The sequence below is a fragment of the Arvicanthis niloticus genome, chromosome 1 (assembly GCF_011762505.2).
Source record: "Arvicanthis niloticus isolate mArvNil1 chromosome 1, mArvNil1.pat.X, whole genome shotgun sequence".
Classification (NCBI taxonomy): Eukaryota; Metazoa; Chordata; class Mammalia; order Rodentia; family Muridae; genus Arvicanthis; species Arvicanthis niloticus.
Window position 1 is genome coordinate 146,275,194 of NC_047658.1, and position 21,989 is coordinate 146,297,182.

At 38.6% G+C, this 21,989-nt stretch overlaps 1 pseudogene; it reads left to right on the forward strand.

The window, feature by feature from the left end:
- Positions 1–18,412, forward strand: part of LOC117712980 (R3H domain-containing protein 2-like) — a 54,474-nt pseudogene extending 36,062 nt beyond the window's left edge.
- Positions 18,413–21,989: the final 3,577 nt, after the last annotated feature.

The following is a 21,989-nucleotide window of genomic DNA, read 5'->3' on the forward strand; positions in this document are numbered from 1 at the left end:
TACTAAGGCAATAGTCTTACCCTCTGCCAAAGCTCTTCCTCGTCTCCCTCCAATGCTTCAAGGATAACTAAAAAGAAAGAAGACCAACCTGGCATACCTCTTAGCAGCCCAGTACACTCATAAGGACATATTCATTCTTACCAAGGTCTTTACAAAACTTACAAATTCAAAATCATGCAACACCTCAAAATCATGCAATACCACACTGGGTTGTGTGCCCAAATACAAAATGAACACAGATGCATAGGCTTTAAAGACCTAAAAAGAAAAGAGAAAGCATAAATATTAGTAAAAGTAAGAAGCATTGTTATTTGATATCTGTCTGGAAAATGATACATTTCATCTAGATTTTTCAGGTTTGTTGAGTATGAGTTTTTGTAGTAGGATCTGATCATTTTTTTAACTTCTTCAGTTTTATTGTTATGTCTCCCTTTTCATTTCTGATTTTTTAAATTTGTATACTGTCTCTGTTTCCTCTAGTTAGTCTCACTGAGGGTTCTAGACAGATACCAGGAATCAAAGTTAAATCAGGATCAGATAAACCCTATAAACAGTCCCATAACCCCTGAGGAAATAAAAGCAACCTTTAAAAGTCTCCCAACCAAAAAATGCCCAGGACCAGATGGTTTTAGTGCAGAATTCTATCAGACCTTCAAAGAAGTCCCAATACCAATAGGTCTCAAAATATTTCATAAAAGAAATAAAAGGCACACTACACAGTAAATTCTATAAAGCCACAGTTACACTGATACATAAACCATGCAAAGACCCACCAAAAAAAGAGAAATTCAGAGCAGTCTCCCTCATGAAGATTGGTGCAAAAATACTCAATAAAATTCTAGAAAACTGAATCCAAGAACAAATCAAAACAATTACTCACCATGATCAAGTAGGCTTTATCTCAGGCATACAGGGATGTTTCAATATACAGAAATCCATCAATGTAAGCCACTATAAAAATAAACTCAAAGAAAAAAAAATACATGATTGTATTATCAGGTCATGAAAAGTCTTTGACATAGTACAACACCACTTCATGTTAAAAGTATTGGAGAGATCAGGACTTCAAGATCCTTAACTAAATAAAATATAAAGCAAACCAATAGCCAACATCAAACTAAATGGAGAGAAACTTGAAGCAGTCCAACTAAAATAAGGTACAAGACAAGGCTGCATCCTCTCCCTCTATCTATTTAATATAGCACTCGAAGTTCTAGCTAGAGCAATTAAGCAGCAAAGGAGATCAAAAGAATACAAACTAGAAAGGAGGAAGTGAAAATACCACTATTTGTGGATGATATACTATACATAAGTGACCCCCCCCCCCCAAAAAAAATCCACCAGAGAACTCCTACAGCTGATAAGCAACTTCAGCAAAATGGATGGATATAAAATAAACTCAAACAAATCAGTAGTTTTCCTCTACTCCAAGAACAAATGGTTCGAGAAAGAAATGAAGGAAATGTCACCTATTATAATAGTCACAAGTAATATACGATATCATGATTTGACTCTAATCAAGCAAATGAAAGATCTGTATGACAAGAACATCAAGTCTCTGAAAAAAAAAGAAATCTAAGACAACCTCAGAAGAGGGAAAGACCATCTATGCTCATGGTTTGGCAAGATTAACATAGTAAAAATGGTCATCTTACCAAAAGCAATCTACAGATTCAATGCAATGTCCATCAAAATTCCAACTCAATTTTTCACAGAGATAGCACAATCCTTAAATTCATTTGGAACAACAAAAAATGCAGGATAGCAAAAACTATTCACAAAAATAAGAGAAATCATGGGGAAATCACCTTCAAGCTATACTACAGACCAACAGTGATTTTAAAAAATCATATGGTATTATCACAGAGACAGGCAGAAAGATCAATGGAATAGAAGTGAAGACCCAGAAATGACCCCACACACCTATGGTCACTTGATCTTTGACAAAGAAAGCAAAACCACCCAGTGGAAACAAGACAGGATTTTCAACAAAGGGTGATGGTTCAACTGGTGATCAGCATGTAGAAGAATGCAAATTGATCCATTTGTTATCTCCTTGTGCAAAGCTCAAGACCAAGCAGATCAAGGGTCTCCACATAAAATCAGATACACTGAATCTAATAGAAGAGAAAGTGGGGAAGAAAACAACAACAACAACAACAACAAAAACTCAAACAGATTGTAACATGGGAAGTTGTCCTGACCAGAACAACAATGGCTCATGCTATAAGATCATTAATTGACAAATGGGACCTCATAAAATTGAAAACTACAGTGAATCAAAAGACACTATCAATAGGACATAACAGTAACCTATGGATTGGGAAAAGATTTTTATCAATCATACATCTGACAGAGGCCTAATATCCAAAATATACAAAGAACACAAGAAGTTAGACTCCACAAAACCAAATAACTCTAATAAAAATTAGGGTACAGAGCTAAACAAAGAATTCTAAACTGAGGAATCTCAAATGTCTGAGAAATGCTTAAAGAGATGTTCAACATTCTTAGTCATCAGGAAAATGCAAATCAAAACGACCCTGAGATTCCACCTTATATCAGTCTGAAACACTAAGATCACAAACTCAGATGACAGCAGGTGCTGGCAAGGATGTGAAGAAAGAAGAACACTCCCCTACTGCTGGTACGGTTGAAATCTGGTACAACAACTCTGAAAATCTGTCTGACAGTTCCTCAGATAATTGGAAAGCGTTCTACCTGAGGACCCAGATACACCACTCCTGGGCATATACCCAGAAGATGCTCCAACATGTAATAAAGGCGCATGCTCCACTATGTTCTACAGCCTTATTTATAATAGAAGCTGGAAACAACCCAGATGTCTTTCAGTGGAGGAATAGAGAAAATGTGGTGCATTTACACAATGGTATTAAAAACAGGTATTAAGTGGTATTAAAAACAGGTTTTAAAAACAATGATTTCATGAAATTCACAGGCAAATGAATGGAACATTAAAATTTGGTAGAAATCATACCCAGTGGATAGGCAGGGCCCTTAGTTGATGGATAGGGCCACCCACCCACCTCAAAAATATTAATTTAGAATTCCTCCTGTCAAAGGAAATGCAGGGACAAAGAGTGGAGCAGAGACTGAAGGAAAGGCCTTATAAAAATCCACCTAGGGATCCATCCCAAACACTATTGCTCATGCAAAGACGCACTTGCTGACAGGAAGCTGGTATAGCTGTCCCCGAGAGGCTCTGCCAGAGGCTGACCAATACAGATGTGGATGAATGCAACTAAACAGTGGACTGTGTGCTGGAACTCAAAAAAAGAAGTTAGGGCAAGGCCTGAAGGAGCTGAAGAGGTTTTCAACCCAATAGAAAGAACAACAATATCAACCAACCAGACCCGACACCCCCCCCCCCAAGCTCTCAGAAACTAAACCACCAACCAAAGCGCACTCATGGGGGAACCCAGGGCTCCAGCTGCATTTGTAGCAGAGGATTGCTTTATAAGACATCAATTGAAGGAAAGCCCTACTGTCCTGTGGAGGCTCAACAACCCAATCTAGGGGAATGCTAAGATGCAGAGGCAGAAGTGGGTTGGCAGGTAGGGAAGCACCCTCATAGAAGTAGGAGAGCAGAAGAAGATGAATGACTAATATATTTTTGTCTTAGTTATGTTGGTCTAAGCAACATTCTCAAATTGTGAGGCTTGTCTTAGTAAGAACATAATGTCCTGGTCAGCAGGGCATTAAACAGGGGTCTGGGGAGGTCACATGAAAGAGAAGATGGGGGACAGGCAAACTCAAAACAATGGTGATCTGTCTATAGGCTGATCAAATCACCAGTTTTACTTTTTTCACACAGGGGTTATATATACAAAAAGGCAGGATGTGGGGAAGTGGGTGACACAGGAGCGTAGGTGTTCAGGGGGAGTACAGATATCTCCAGAACAGAGTGTCAGCTGGGTGAAAGTTCAGGGTACAGAACTCTGTGACTCTGTCTATGATTCACTTGTCCCTATCTAAATTAATATTATCCATCAAGGTTATTATCTACAAGGTTTATGACTGAGACCTGGCAGCTTTCCAATAAAGCTGCTTGTTTACAATAGCTTCTAGCCATCTGTTTCAAGGTTTTTTTCACAGAGACCCAAGACTTTGTGCTAGCAGGCTGACTTTAAGCCTATGACTGATTCCAGGCCTTCAGTGTACAAGCAGAGATGCCCCTGACAACATAAATCTACATGTTTAATTTTGCAAGAACCATTTTAAATATACAGTTAAACATGCATATGTTTTTGTGTACATATATTTCTAGTGATTGGACAAGGCACAGGAAGAGCTGTGGGTTTGATGCTAGTCTGATCTACTAGAGTAGAGTGAGACTTTATTAAATAAAGACATACCATGGGACATACAAAATACCCACAAAGCATGAATTCCTACTTGGACACTAACCTGAAAATGAAGACTTTTGAGGAATTTTCATTTATCTAAAAATTAACTGAAAGGATAGTATCTCCTAAGGATGTCAGAATATCCACCCTTAAATCACACTCAAATGCCTGCCCCAGAATATTCTACAGGGACAACATCAATAGAAAGGCTTGCATGGATAGGGAAAGCTCAGAATACTTCAACTCTGTACAAGAAACTACAGACAACTAAGAAATGGTCACAGAGGGAGAAATAGGTTGTGACAGAAAGAACTTAACAATTGGTTTCAAATTTCCAATTGTAAGTATTAAAAACATAGACATCCAACATATAAAAATTTGAGCCTAGAATTCTGATTTGTGAGAATGTGCTTTTTTCTAAGGTGCAGCATGCTACGGTAGAGTTTCTAGAATGTCTACACTCTGTACATTTGTAATAATAGGTGAGAACTAGAGTCAAACACTTGTAGTATCAAATATTTAAGATTTGTACTCTCTATCACAGTGATCTGTAGTATTAACATGAATTTTTTAAATGGTTCAAAATCACTCATCTGAATACTGAGGTCCTTTTCAATATAGAGTTAGCATGTGGGCTTTGCTAAGCATCCAGTAATGAGAAAGCATAGTTTCAAATCTGAGTCTATTTAGATTTAATAGAACCCTCTGAAATAAATAGTTTCAATGTTTTACTTTAATTTATTTGTGAAATAGAACCAAAAATTAAAAAAAAAAAAAAACCAACTATGCTGAATGTCTTAGTGTGATGATTCTTTGTCTTCAATGTGTCAGCTGCCTGGAACAGTGTAGTCAATCCATAGATGAAAATCATCATAATGTACAGTAAATACAGACATCAAAGTGAGTTTTTCTGATTGAAATCCTTATAACACAGTACTTTTATCAGTCCATATACATTAACTCAAGGGAAACTAATGTTACTTTATTTTACTAATATTTATGCTTTCCCTTTTCTTTTTAGGTCTTTAAACCCTTTGTTCATTCTGTATTCAGTCATGCAACCCACTGTGGTGTTGTACAACTTCCTGGTGTTGTACAACATTGAGGTGTTGAAAGAAGCCTTCATTGATCATTGGGAGGGTTGTGCTAGAAAAGAATGGCTCCAAAATTTTTGTAAGGTTGTTAAAGGCTTGGGTAAGAGGGCATATGAACTTAAGACTGTACTGGACTGCTGGGGGCCAGTCCCAGTGAGGTCTTCTTTCTCATTGGATCTCCTTGAGGCAGTAAAGGAGGAAAAGTATTGGCAGAGGGTAAGATTTTGCCTTATGAGATATATGGGTAAGACATCTGTCTTATGAGATAATTAATGTAGCTTTATAATGATTAATGTCACTTAGAGAAAGGAGGAAATGTAGTGGTAAATCTCCAACCCAAATAAGATGGGTCAAAGAAAACACAACTCAATAACTATGGATATAAACTTCATGCCTAGATTGGGTAGATTTACCATTACACTATTCTATTCCCCAGCTATGAGATCCCTTATAACTTGCAGATTTTCCAGGCCATGTGGTTTCCTTCATTGTCCTTCCACCTTCTGCTTCTCCATCGCCTTCCTACTCCATCATCTTCTTCCACCCCTGTCGACTTCTTCTTCCATTGCCATTAATGAGCAACAGTCCAGGTTTCTTTACATAGATAGTAGTTTTTCAAGAACATCAGAAGTCCACAGAGTTGATGTTACAAACATTTCTATATTAATATTCATTTTGATTAGAGACCTGTCTGCTCCTTACAGCTTCCTTGTCTTGGATTCTAAGAAGAAATTTAACATATTTGGAGTTACTCCAGTTGTGGTGAGACAGACACTAGGCAAGAATTGCCTCTTTCCATCTACAGATAAATTACTGTCCAGAAAAAAGACACACTTGTGGAATAATTGACTGATTATATCTGACAAGACAGAGTGATCAGCCCTTAAAAATTCTGCATTACTAGGTCTGCCAGATGATCCTGGGCCAGTAGGCTGAAGATTGGATGCTCCAACATTTTGAAGTATAGGGATTATACAGATGTTCAGTGGTCTCTATAAATTGGCTAAGGTTTAGAAGCTATGCTTTGTGCTTCCCATATCTTCAGTTAATTCAATCATTCTGGATTTCTGACAAGGTTCAAGACTTATAATCTCTTAGCCAGTTCAGGCTATTTCCTTTGAGAGAAAAAAATGTGAGAGGATGGTTTTCAGCTGACATTTATTCTGAAGCCAGGACATAAGCCAGCTTCAGAACTAAGTCTTTTAGTTAGGAGAGATGACAGAGGTTCTGTTTAGTTAACAAAATGATGGACTGGGTATTAGGTCTATCTTGCACCTTACTGATACAAATTGGTATAGTTGTGCTCTAATTGTATTTTGAGAGAAAGGGTTTTTTGTTTATTTTAACAGGAAGGGTGATATGTAGCGGGAAATTTTTCCCACAAGTTGGGAGGAGCTAAGGTGGGAGGAGTAAGGAGAGGAAGAGGAGGAGGAGGAAGAGCTCAAGACAGAGATGTAGGAGGATGAAGAGCCATGCAGATACTGAGAGCAGTTGTTACTGTGTAATAACTTATCTATGTTAGTTACCTGGGAAACATCTATAATTATGTGGGTATATGGATATTTAGCATTACCAAATACATAAACCCTTTGATTAATATTCAAGCTTTAGAGTCTCATTTCCTACCAGGCCTGCAAGGATGGCAGGATAGTATGGGCAGAGCCAAGCTTTGTGGGGACAGTGTGGAAGATTGGCAGAGCCATCTCCCATGCTAGCATTTCATGGGTGGCAGGGCAGGTGTTTCTGGCTGCCTGAGCAGACGGCCTGAACTGAGCAGCAGTGGTATGCCACCTCCACTCATGGCCACAGGCCTAGGCTAGTCAAGAACATGGCAGCCAATTAAGAAAAGCCAGATTGGATACAGCCAATTTAAATATCTCCCCCAACAGGGAAAGAGCCTTAAAGTCATTGGCATGGGGGAAAATTTTCTAAACAGAACAACAATGGCTAAGATCTCAAGAATTGATAAATGGCAACTCATGAAACTAAAAGGCATCTATAATGCCTTTTCCTTAGTCATAGACATAGTCAATAGAACAATTCAGGAACCTACATGTTGGGAAAAAATCTTCACTAACCTCACATCTGAGAGAGGGCTAATATCCAAAATTTATAAAGAAGGGAGTTAAGAGGTCAGGTGAAAACAGCATCATGGAGACAAGAGTGTGGGTTGGAAGTATAAGATGTGGAAAAACTGGAGGGTGGCCGTGGGTGGGAATAAAATTTGGAGTGTAGAAAAAAATAAATAATTATTTTTTAAAATTATGAAAAAAAAAGAAAAAAGAGAACTCAAGAGGCTGACCTACAAAACAACAAACAACCCAATTAAAAAAAAATGGAGTATAGAGTTAAACAGAGAATTCACAACAAAAGAATCTGAAATGGCCAAGAAGCCCTTAAAGAAATATTCAAAGTTCTTAGTGATCAGGGGAGTACAAATCAAAACAACTCTGAGATTCCACCTTATACATATAAGAATGGCTACAATAAAAAAAACTTAGGCGATCAACAACACAATTTGGGGAGGACATGGTGAAAAAAAACACTCCTCCATTACTGGTAGGATTGTAAACAGGTACTACCACTGTGGAAATCAATCTGGAAGTTCCCCCAGGAAATTAAAAATAGATCTACCTGAAGACCCAGCTATACCACTCTTGGGCATATACACAAAAGTATATATACTATATATACTACAATACCACATATATACTACAATACCACATGGACATGTGCTCTACTGTCTTCATACTGGCTTTATCTATGATATCCAGAAGCTGGAAACAACTCAGGTGTCCCAAAACAGAAGAATGAAAACAATAATGTGTTTCACTTACACAATAGAATAATATTCAGCTATTAAGAATGAGAACATCTTGAGTTTTGCAGGCAAATGGATGAAACTAGAAGTTATCATTTTGAGTGAGGTAACTCAAACCCAAGAAGCCATTCCTGGTATGTACTCACTAATTAACCCAAAACTTACAGAATGCCAAGTATATACACAGAAGTCAATAAGGTTAACAAGCAGAAGGGCCCAACTGAGGATACTTCAATTTCACTAGGGAGGGAGAAGAGAACAGTCACAGGAGGCAGAGGGAGGGAGGTACCTCAGTGGAAGAAGTGAGGGGGGAAGAAAAAGGAGAACATGATTAGGTATGTGGGGGGAGACAGGAGAGAAGCCCTGAGGGCCAGGAGAATGAATGGAAGTATGCAACCTTTGGTGGTGGGAAGTTAGGACGTCTCTCTAGAAATTGCAAGAGACCTGGGAGGTAAGAAACTGTCAGAATGCAAAATAAGGAACCTGAGATGAAATGGCCAATAGTGGGACAGGGATACCTCCAGTAGAAAGACAGAGCATAAAGTATAAGTATGGTATTGCCATCCCACAAACACTACAATGCAGAATTATTCCTGTCTAAAAGAACTGCAGGAACAAATATGAAGAATAGGCTGAGCAAAAGACAGTCCAGTGACTGAACAAATTGGGATATATCTCAAGGGGTGGCTCCAAGGCTGACATTATTGATAATATAGTTTTATCATTATCACACCATCCAACCTCCCTACCACACCTGACCTCTAAACTGCCTTCTGCTTATATTTTGGATATTAGCCCTCTATCAGATGTGGGGTTAGTGGAGGTTTTTTTCCCAATCTGTAGGTTCCTGATTTCTTCTATTGACTATGCCCTTTGCCTTATAGAAGTTTTTTTAGTTTCATGAGTTCCCATTATCAATTCTTGATCTTAGAGCCTTAGCCATTGGAGTTCTGTTTAGGAACTATATCATCAATAATATATCATCAATAATATATCTGAAAGACCCCCTTCCAAGGGGACCCTCACCCAAGTCCGGACCTGCATGTCCCAAGGACACACAAGAGACCTTCTTGATGCAATTGCAGAGGAGGTTTAATAGCAAGGGCCCTCGGGCCGGAACATATCTCACGCAGGAGATAGAGGTTCTGACCCAGAACCCAGGAAATTTGGGATATTTATGGGTAGGGGTTGGGGTGAGTGGGAAAATTTGGCGCGGTTACATATGATTGGATATTTCAAACATCAGCAACTTGCAGAAGTGGCTACGTGCGAGCTGTCAGATGACTAGTTACTTTTGACCATGAAACCTTGGACTTCTCAGAAAGGGGGAGAGAAAAGTAAACACCAGATGGCCCATTACTCACTTGGGCTTATCTGGGCATGTATTAGCATGCCTTTTCATTTGGGTCACCCTCTCCCTACAGGGGCTTAATATTTTTATTATGACTATATTTAACAAATTGTTGGTGGTCTTTGCTGACCATGAATTTTTGTTATTGTTACAATGCTGCTTTCAAATTTTATCCTCACATATCTATAAATGATATAGGGATGAGGAACTGTGTGAGGGCTGACCAGGAAAGAAGCAATGACTGAACTGTAAAAAAAAAGTAATTTTAGAAAGTTCAATTATCTAAGTCTAAGTTACTTTGCTACTGGAACTATAACTAACCTGGTTCTATGTTTCTCTGAAGCCAGTAAATGCAGTCTCTGTCATTTAACACCTCATCCTAAAACAGCAGGAGGTTAAGTAAAGGATTAATTGCTAGAGCCTTTTCTCTTTTGTTCAGATTTCTCTTGCTTGTCAAGCTAGGGAAAAGTTTGGAACTACAAACTTCTATTGAACTCAAATTTTAAAATTTAACTCAAATATATGTCAAGTTTAAATGACCATATTAATCAGCATTATGTGTCACAACTCAGTAGAATTAAACCAAAATCTCTTACAGACACCCAACAAAAATGACAAAGTTAAAGAAGCTTATTTTATCTTATAATTGAGACAAAGTCCATTTGGAAGAGAGTTGAACAGTGACTAGTTGATTGTACAAAGTTTCCCAAACACAAAATACTGATTCTAAGGATACATCATAAAATCTCTAGAGTGCCTGATCACATCTATTTCAGTAAGAAGAATCTCCACGGATCCAGTTGTGGTTTTGGTGCTCACTCTTTCTTTTCTGCTTCTCCTCTCACTGTGAAGACAGAGCTCTGGGAGAGGGATGCTCCCTCCTGGCCCCACTCCTTTGCCAATTATTGGAAATACCCTTCAGATAAATATGAAGAACATCCACCAATTGTTAACTGATGTAAGTATCCCTTATGCTCCTCAGGTACATTGCAATGGGAGATATAAATAATACTGCTTTCATGAAATTCTATTACTAAAAATAATATTGTGAAAATGAATATAAAGGCAAAAACTCTAGAGTTCTATGTTTTTTTTCCTGACTGTTGCCTCTAGTTCTGGTAAGGATATTAATAATGCTCTAGGTTTCAGATTGAAGAAGCTGAAATGCAGGTAATTATACACTATTTTTTACAAATTCAGGTAATTATATACTATTTTACAAACATTTTTTATTATTTTGACTGAAGGTTAAGAGTAAGGAATATTTCATTCAATGACTCAGAATTTTAAAAATGCATTATTCTTGGATTTGACATTAATGCTATACTCTGAAGAATTTACTGGAGTCTTATTTGAAGTAAATCCAATGTGTATGAACTCATAAACGAAGTAAAAGCTACAAATAATGTGTGACGGCACATGCCGTATTTTCCCAATGACCTTTTATTCTATTAAAAGCCTGTGACTTAAGCCTAGAATGGTAATCAGTGAGAAGGTGCTTTTTTCTATGATGCTGCATGCTTTGTACACTTTGTATGATGCCCACACTATGTACACTTGTAACAATCGATGAGAATTAAAATCAAACATTTGTGGTAATATAAGGTTTTATATTTCTACTCTTCATCACAGGATTCTCTAGTTGTTGTTATTTTTAATTTTTTCTTTTTATTTATTTATTATTTCTCTCTATTTTTTATCCCAAAGATTCTCCATATATAAGTTATGTTTCTAGTTTATGAATTTTTTATTATCATCTTAAATTTTTTACAGTCCAGTATTCATCCCCCTCCCAGTCTGCCCCCAACCACTATTCATCTGATACCTCCTCCCCTCTCCTCCACTGTCTCCAAAAGCATGTCCACAGCAACTACTACCCTCACCCCAGCAGACCTCCCTATTTCCTAGGGCCTGAAGTCTCTAAGTGCATCTTCTCTCACATGAGACCAGACCCAGAAATCCTCTGTTGTACATGTATTGGGGGCCTCATATCACCTGGTGTATGCTGTCTGGTTGGTGGCTCAGTGTCTGAGAGATCTCCAGGGTCCAGTTTAGTTAAAACTGCTGGTCTTCCTATGGGGTTGCCCTCCTCCTCAGCTTCTTCCAGCTTTTCCCTAATTCAAACTCATGGGTCTTCAGCTTCTGTCCATTGGATAGGTATAACTATCTGCATCTGACTCTTTCAGCTGCTTGTTGGGCCTTTTAGAGGCAAGGGCAGTGAAGCAAGGCTCCTGTTTGTAAGCATACCATATTATCAGTAATAGTGTCAGGCCTTGGGGCCTTTCCCTAACTGGATCCCAATTTGGGATTGTCACTGGACCTTCTTTCCCTCTTTCTCATCTCCATTTTTTGTTGCTGCAGTTTTTATAGACAGGAACAATTCTAAGTCAGAGTTTTTGACTGTGAGATGTCTATCACACCCCTCCACTTGATGCCCTGTCATTCTACTGGAGGTGGACTTTAGAAGTTCCCTCTCCCCACTGTAAGGCATTTCATCTAAGGTTCTTTAATTTGAGTCCTGTGTGTCCCTCATCTCCCTGGTCTCTGGTATATTCTACAGGGTCCCCCTACCTCCTACCTCCTGAGGTTGGCTGCTTACATTCTTTCTGCTGAGGGCTCTCTAGTTGTAACAGAAATTGTTTAACAACTGCTTCTGCAGCACTCATATGACTATTGAAGTCCATTTCAGTTTGGAGATATCATGAGAGTGTTGCTCAAGTATCTAATACTGAATAAGCAGAGGGTCAAATTTGACTCTAGTAATTTGCAATAGAACCCTAGAAATAAAGGTGAATGTTTTACTTCAGTTTCTTTGTGCAATAGGAAAAGCAGGTGACATCAATATAAATCTTTGGTTTTAGTGTGTCAACAGCCTGGGAGATTTTCTGGCACTCTGTAGGTCATCAATATATGACAATCTTCATAGTGAAAGGAATTATACAGACTTTAAATTGAGTTTCCTGACTAAAAATATTATAATACGATACTATCATCAGGCTTAATAGATTGACTCTAAGGAAATACAATGACATTTTTCACTAATATTTGTTTGCTATTTCTTTCCAGTTTTCTAAAATCTATGATCCTGTGTACACTCTGTATTTTCGCTTACAGCCTACTGTGGTATTGCATGGCTATGAGGCAATAAAAGAAGCCCTCATTGACTATGGAGAAGAGTTCTCTGGAAAAGGAAGTTTCCCAGGTTTTGGAAATGTTACTAATGGACATGGTAAGTGTGTGTGTGCTTATGTGTGTGCTGGGCAGTTTTCAGAGTGAGCTGAAAAGAGGAGAGTAGAGGTCATGCTTGCTTTTCAGAAATACTTTGGGAGTCTATTGCTGCCACCTGTGAGCTTCTTCCATGTCTGCAATCCAGCATCTGTTCCAATTTCTTCAGGCATCACTTTTAGCCATGGAAATGCAAGGAAAGCTGTTCCGAGCCCCTCCATGTTCCCTTCGCCCGCAAAAAAGACACGTGAGGCAGTGTTCGGGTGGTTACTACAGCGAGGCTTTAATTCTTGTATAAGCTGAAGCAGAAAGATGGAAAGCCCAGAAAAGGCACTGCTTAAATACACTCTAGAGTGATGTGTTCACTTCTGATTGGCTGTTCACTCATTACCCATAATACGCCCTGGGATGGGCAGTGACTTTGGCGCGCTTTTTGCCTTTTGCACCTGCGCAGTCAGTTGTTTACTAGTGGGAGGACAGGATGCCCGCGCCATCTTGTAATGGAGAATGCTATTGCCTATCAAGCGTGGCACCAACTCAGTGAGGGAAAGCAGAGGCATGATCCCCTGTGCAAAATGAGATATTGTAATGGGTTGACTTCCCATACCCATCTCGATGCCTTTTGACGGGGAAAGGGAGCCTCCACCCTGGGGCGCCACCAGGGGAGGTTTCTTGGCATCAAACCTTTGTGCAATCAGGCATACTTTCGGGAAATCTATCCACACTTGTGGAACATTCCCTGTCAAGTACCCACTCGCAACACCTCTAAATATTCTGGTACCACAGTTATAACAGGCCTATCCCCACCCTTTAAGAAAGAAGGAAAAGGCAGAGGTAAGCCAAGAAGTAAAATCGCCAGGGGTAACAGGGTCCACTCGTGTTCCATTAAGGCTCGAAATCTGGATCTGCAATTGCTGCTGCATCTGGTCCAGCTCCCTAGTCCACTTCCCTTTTAAATAAGCATGAAGATTATGGCTTTAAATAAATGTATCATTCACAAATCTCAGAGGTGTAATACCTAGATGTGGGGTTGCTGACACGCAGCTCATTTGAACCACATCCGTGAGCTGCTCCACATGGGCTTGGAGCAAATCAACTCTCTGATTGACCAACAGAATGTCTGATGCCAGGTATGCATCCACTTTCTGTAGAATGGTCAAAGCCTCAGAGGTCTTTTCTGAAATTTGATTAACCATAGTAGCTGCTGTAACTTTATTAACCATGCCTGTGCCGGCTGTCACAGCTGCAGCTGCAGAGATGGTAATAGCAGTGATAATGGCTACAGTAATGCCAAAGTCTCTTTTATGTCTCAATAATGATGTAGTAGGGAAGGTTTCAGGATCAGCTTCTACTGGGATGGGCACAAAGGTAGGCATGTGCACAACCAAGGCTAGGTCTAGTGATCCATTCCAGCATTGTGCCAAAAGGCATGTAACATTCTTACAATCTAAGATATCAGAATTATTTTGAAAGTTGGATAACATAAAAAAAATGGGGGGTCCACACACACTGACACCGGTTGTGCAGATGCATTCCTAAACACCTTATTACTTTTAATGTTATTCAAATGGCTAGAGATATTAGATTGTGTAGCTGAAACATTTTGTACTTCATGAAATATACCATTCAACAAGACAAAGGCAGATACACCCTTTTTAACATTCTAAACAGTGGCTACAACACATAATTTAATTGTGTTGAAGCAGGGTAAACTCAAGAAAATACACATATGTTTTAATTACATATACTGTCTTCTCAATAGATGAGGCATCTGTAAATATAGTAAATATAGCAAACATCTTTTCTATGGTCTGCATGCATAGTAAATTTTAGGAAATATAAAAGCATGTATAGAGAAAAACTGTAACATATGATTATCAAATTTGTCTGAAATGTTTGTCATGTAATAGGCCAAATTTAATAATTCAATAACCAATTTAATTGTTATGTGGAATAAAGAATAAACCTTTTATCTAAAATGTTTTTAGGATTTTATCATATAAACTTTATTTGTAAATGAAGAAAGACAAATCCATATTAATGGTTTCTTTTGTCAAAGGGCTGTTGTGGACATATGAGAAGTAATAACACAAACAGCCAACAATTTATCATAGTCTATATAATTTATCTGTTGATAACTAACAGCTTACTTTATTTTCAGCAAAGCTATCTATCTTTTATTAGTTAATTGTCAAGGGGAATTAGGACTTGCATCCCTTTGAAAATATCAAACAGAGGTTTAAATCCTCCTATGGTAAGCTTAAGATGAGGTTTTAGCCAAATAATATCTCTTAACAACTTTTAAAAATCACTAAGAGCAAATCAAGATTAAAAGCAAACCATTTTCTTTTTGCATGTACACTCATAAGCCAGAAGATGGCATTAGATCCCCACCACAAATGGTTGTGAGCCACCATGTGGTTGTTGGGAGTTGAACTCAGGACCTCTGGAAGAGCAGTCAGTGCTCTTAACCACTGAGCCACCTCTTCAGCCCCTACTATCTATTTTTATTAGAATTTTCTGTGTCACAATCTGATTAGGATATAACTGAGGTCTCAAATACTGAAAGACACTGTCTTTGAATCTTTTTTGGAGCAACAAGTACTCTAAAAATTTTTTTAAAGCTCGTTATATTGGAGCAAAGGCTTGCAGAAAAAACTTCTTTAGAGAAATCCACTAATAAAGTATCACACAATGAATAATATACACTAAAAGATTTAACCTCTTAATTTTTTTGTATTAAAGCAACAACAATATTTATATATATATAAAATGTAAAACAATTAACCATTTTCTGAAGCAATTATTTCTAACAAATATCGCTTCATGGGCCCTTAAAAATTATGAATAAATTTACTGACTGTAAACCTCTCACCTTTACCAGAAATGTAAAGGGATGGTATAAAAACATCTTTTATATCTATAATAATTCTATAAACATCTATTGAAATGGCAGCTGGAGTAGGCAAGTTAGGCTGTATAAATCTTAAATTTGAACTTTATTTTGGATTAATTTAATAACCAATCTTTTTTAGTCCAATGAATATATCGGATAAAAGCCAATCTTATTCTCTAATAATTGTTACATATATTAGAGGAATCCAAAGCATCTCATTTTTAACAACTTTGAATATAAAGAAATTAAAACAATTTGAACAATATTTTATCAGCAGGTACAGTTATACTCATGGAGGGAAGTAGGCATAATTTTAATGTCTCCAGCATAATCATAACTTTTAGCCCACAGACTGTTGTAAAGTCTTTGGGTCTTAGATTTATCCCTCTTCTCACAAGAAACAATGAAGACAAAAGACAAATTCCAGTAAACACATTTCTAGGACCTGGTCGTGAAGACCCAGAACAAAAGGAGCTTTTAGCACCTGAGCTGCAGAGCTCAGTCTGCATTGTCTTAATTCAAATGTAAATGCGCTTAACCTTCCTCCAGCCTGTTCTCTCAGGCTTGGCTAGGCCTGAACTGTGTGATTTTGACTTTAATTTTAACCTTAAACCTTAAATTTAAACTGTAAACTTTAAAAGACACGTGTTGTATCTTTTCTCTATAAACATAGGCAAATCAAAAATTTTCAAACTCTCGGTTGAACTACCAACTGTAGCCAATGGAATATTGGCAGTTTAACTATGTTTTTAAGCCTCTTTTGTAATATTAGAGTATAACCATATTTTTGAGAAACAAAACCAATCTTTAACGATGTAAGCAATCTATTTTCTCTAAAATCAACACCAAGTAGATTACCTTTATGCTATAAAGTTTTGCTGCCACAAAACCAAGTGTAAAATTTAATGGAAAACTTGTAGCCTTATATAACTCAGGCTGTTGGCCGGTGCACCTGAGGATGGGCAACCAAGTAACACTCAATAGCTGTAAACAATGGCAGCACTGCAGAATGTGAATGTACTGGCATGGGAACAGGCCAAGATCTAACTATGGCCCATAGTGGTATACTTATCCCCAAATCGAACATCAGTATCAGGAGAATCAGAGCCATCATCTTGCAATCTAGCTTCATTCTTCACAATCTGCACCAGCCGTGTAGGGACCCAAATTGGATTGTCTTCACCTGTGGAATAAACACAAACACAGCTCCCCTCCCCGGGCCACAACAGGCTCTCAGCCAGTCTTGTAGCCTCTTGTTCCTACAAAGGACAATGGCTGCATGGCATTCAGCTGTGGCATTTTCAAAGATCATCTGTTCTATCACTGGAATTGCTTGCTCTGGTTCTCCAAAGATTCTGCCATAAAGGAGGGTCCTTTTGTCCTTCACTCTCTCTCCACCTGCAGGTGGAGGGTCCTTAACCTTAACAGGCTCTGCAGTAGCCCTTGTTTCTTTTGAGTACTCTTTTCTTTCTCCAGGCTCTTTGTCCTGATCCCCAGGCTCCTTGGCCTGATCTGTTTCTCCAGGCTCTTTGGCCTGATCTCCAGGCTCCTTGGCCTGATGCCTGCTAACACGCTCTGTTTCTGATAGCCTGGAGCGGACCTCTCTTGAAACCTCTTGACTTGCCCTAATAGCTGTGCTGCGGGATGGATCCTCACAACACAAATAAGGTAAAAGCAAAAACAATACAAACAAGAGGCCAAATACTGCAGCAGCGGCAATGGGTGAATATCCGCTCACAACGAAGGCTTCCACTTCAAGCATACCTCTCAGAGATGTACCTCGATCCTGTAGTCTTTTAACCCACCCCAAAACTTGGGGGGGTCCTTCCGAGGCACCTTGAAGATCCCGGGTTTCGACGCCAGATGATCCGAGCCCCTCCGTGTCCCCTTCGCCCGCGAAAAAGACACGTGAGGCAGTATTCGGGTGGTTATTACCATGAGGCTTTACTTCTTGTATAAGCAGAAGCGGAAAGACCCAAAGCACGGGAAAGGCACTGCTATATGTACCCTAGAGTGGCGTGTTCACTTCTGATTGGCTGTTCACTCATCACCCCATATTACACCCCGGGATGGGCAGTGACTTTGGTGCGCTTTTTGCCTTTTGCACCTGCGCAGTCAGTTGTTTACTAGTGGGAGGGCAGGATGCCCGCGCCATCTTGTAATGGCGAATGTTGACATGCTCACTGCGGCTCCCAACAGAAAGCCACAAGGCACTTCACAGTCATTACCCTGAGAACCTTGGGCATAGGAAAAAGATCACTGAGGACAAAGTGCAAGAGGAAGCACAGTGGCTTGTGAAGGAACTGAAGAAAACCAGTGGTAAGTACAGGTTAGATTCTGACTTTAATATCTTTGTCTTCTATGAATGGCTGTGTATGAGAAATACTGTTTCTGTCTTATTCTAAGATTTTTTTCCTAATGAGATGTCATGAGCATTGGTCTCATGCTAACTTTTAGTGCATTGTGGAGCCATATGTTCCCCTAAGTACAAATGCCATTTGTTCTTTGTAGAGCATCTTAAGAGGATGATTGCCAATGATAATGGTTCCCACATAAATGTAAGGAGTCTAGACCAGGTACTATTGGATTTCTTTCAATTTTTTTTAAGAGCAACTGCTTCACTCAGCTTTCTAAATGTCTTTCTAGAATAATGTTTGAACTTTTTTGCAACATTTCTTCAAGATCAAATCAAAAAGATCATTCACCATTATGAATGGCTGCATACTAGAGATATAAATATAGTCCAACATACAAATACCAGACAAAATAATCTACCCTCCAAACTAATAGAAAGACAAAATCTTAGAATTATCCCATAGATGCCTGAAAAGTCTTTGACAAAAAACAACACCCTGCAATGATTAAAGTCTTGGAGAAAATAGAGATCCAAGGCACATACCTAAACATAAATGAAATTTATATCAAGCTTATATCTATCCTCAAATTAAAGGGAGGGACTATCAAAGAAATTCCACTAGAATCAGAAACTAGATCTAGACACAATGGTAAAATAAGTGAAGGAAATCATGTGGCTGTATATTGGAAAAGAAGAAGTCAGTTTATATTTATTTACAGTTGATTTGCTCAGATGGAAATACCCATAGAAGATTCCTGGAGTAATGGCCTCATTTAACTGGGTACTTATCTATGTTTAATAATCTCCAGGGCATAAAAAGGAAGACATCCAAATAGTAGCCAGATAAGGTTAATTTTAGAAATTTCTTTTCTTTTTTTCATTTTTCTACACGCTGATTGCCAGTTGAACTAGAATCATTATTTTTCAAATTTATTTTTAATTGGGTATTATATTTTCATTTCAGATTTTATTCCCTTACCCCACTTCCCCCCACCACACAGAAACCTCCTATCACATTCCCCCTCCTCAAAAGACTCAAATATAATTTTCTCAGAAAAAGACATAAAATCATAATGCAGAAAGTTGGCAAGAATGCAACATGCAGAGAGCAAAACCCAAAAGAGAGATAGAAGGACAGAGATTGTAGCAATCTGTTCACCTTTTCTGGAACTGTATTAAGCAACTGTGCTGACTTCATGACTCTTGCCCTTTCTAATGGATTTGCCTTTGTCAATGTATTCTCATTTAATAATATTCAATGTTGTGGGAAAGGATTACAGCAATTAACAATGATAAAATATTATGCTTCCTGTGACCATTATTCTTGCAAGAATGGAGAGACGAGCATAGAGACAAGGTAAGCAACATGAAAACTAAATACTTACTAAGATTTGTGATGGAAGACCAATTTAAAATGCTTTTGCGTATTTAAACAAATTTAAAATGTTTTAATTTTGATCTGGGTAACAACAAAGAATGAGTGGTGTCACCGTGCCAGTGTATTCCACCCTTGATGTTTTACAGAGTGAAGCTACTCCTGGTACAGTTTTTTTTTGTTTCAAACAGAAGTACTTTCAGTAACTTTAGGTGATTCTTAGCTAAAAAGATTTGTCACTTCTTCCTCACCAATAAGTTCTTTTCCATATGTATTAACAGAGGAAGAATATAGGCTGTGTGTGTGTGTATGTGTGTGTGTGTCTGTCTGTCTGTCTGTGTGTGAGTGTGTGTCTGTGTATATATCTCTGTGTCTGTCTGTCTGTCTGTCTGTCTGTCTCTCTCTCTCTCTCTCTCTCTCTCTCTCTCTCTCTCTCTCTCTCTCTCTCTGTGTGTGTGTGTGTGTGTGTGTGTGTGTGTGTAAACGTGTAAGTCATATATGGAGGTCAGAGCTCAATCTTTGGGTTTGTCATTTAAGAGCTCCCAAAATGGGTTTAGAAACAGAAAATCACTGTAGAACCCTTTTTATTTGCAGTGAAATTTTTCCCTCATGATATTTTACATTGACATTAGAAATTGAATAATGGACAACTGATATCCTTGGGCAATTAGAGAACAGAAGCTAGAAGAAGGAAGTATACAGTAGCATTTCTGGGACAATGATTAATAAAGGCTTCTATGGGTGATTTTAGAAAAAAATGTAGCACAAGCTTTTTTTCTCTTCATTTTGATATTTTGGTCTTCATTAGACAGGGATGAAGCACATCTGGAAAGTGGGAGGCACTGAAGTAAGTCCAGAATATACTGGTGTTATATCAATGTCCACTGGGTCAACCAGAGATTTCAGTTTGAAATTCTGTAAAATAGTGGTCAGGAATAGAAACAGCTCCATGCAGGCAAGGCTTTCTCCCACACACATTCGTTTTCCTATGGGAAATAAAGAGTGAAAGAAGGTAACTATGCCTTGTACATCAATGAGATCAAGAGACACTGTGTTTGTAAGTGGCATAAGAGAATGAGATATTGGATGAGTGGTTAGTTGTATTGATGGTTGAATGGACAATACTTAAGCAAAGACACAAAGCTGAGACATAGTTTTCCCTGCTAACATATGATATTAAGAGACATTTTGTAGCTTCAGGTTTCTATCTGTGCCTGGAAGCTGACCCAGTGCCACAAGTCTCCCCAGCTCATTCCTGCCCAGTGATAAATTGTTCCCCAAGAAGGCTCACACATTTAACCTCATAGGTGAGACTAGTACTCCCCAATACCTGTCCCAAGAGGCACCTGCCCAGGGCCTAAAGGAGCCAGGAAATGTGAGGTGCAGCCAAAGACATGATTAGTCACTTTCCATCCCCATCTATCTCAGGGGCATGACTCTGTGACATAGTCCTCCACACCCCAATACCACCTGGAAATGACTTGCCTCCAGGAGTGCTGACACACCTAAGCTCACAGAATCACAGGTTCACAAGAGGGACAAGCTCCAATCACAGATATCAAGACCACTTTACACCCGAGATAACCAATTTGAGAGCTGCAAGTGCAAGAATATAAGCAACAGAAACCAAAGCTACTTAGCATCCTTAGAACTCAGTTCATCCACCAAAAGGATCCCAGGAATCCAAACACGTGAATACCAAGATTCTTATCTAAAATCACATCTCATGATGATGAAAGAGGACTTTAAGAAGGACATAACTAATTCCCTTAAAGAAATATAAGAAAACAAAGGTAAAAAGGTAGAAGCCCTTAAAGAGGAAACTCGTGAATCCCTTAATGAAATAGAGGAAAACAAAACAAACAGGAAAATGAATTTAAAAAAACCATCCAGGATCTAAAAATGGAAACAGAAACAATAAAGTAACCACAAAGGGAGACATTCCTAGAGACAGAAAACCTAGGAAAGAGATTAGGAGTCACAAATGCAAGCATCACAAACAGAGTACAGGAAATAGGAAAATATGAGCTGTAGAAGATACCATAGAAAATATTGACACAACAATCAAAAAAATTCAAAATGCACATAGCTCCTAACGGAAGCCATCCAGGAAATCCAGAACACAACAAGGAGATCAAATCTAAAAATAATAGGTATAGAGGAAAAAGGGCCAGTAAATGTCTCCAACAAAATTATAGAAGAAAACTTCCCTAACCTAAAGAAAAAGATACCCCTAAACATACATCCTCACTCTCTCTTGCTAACCACCAACCTGCAGATTGGAGCAATTAGGGGCAGTAGGAGCCGGAACAATTTACCTCCCAAGGCTTTTGGCAGTGCGGGTTCCAATATTGATAGAGCGGTCCCCCAAACTGCTCTATCAATTTGACCACCAAATGTGGGGTAGCTCAGGCCGGAACATTTTTGGCACCCAATGTGGGGCAGCAAGAACAAGAGACACAGTGAGGGACTTTACTGGAAGAAGGATCTGCTGAAAATTCAGA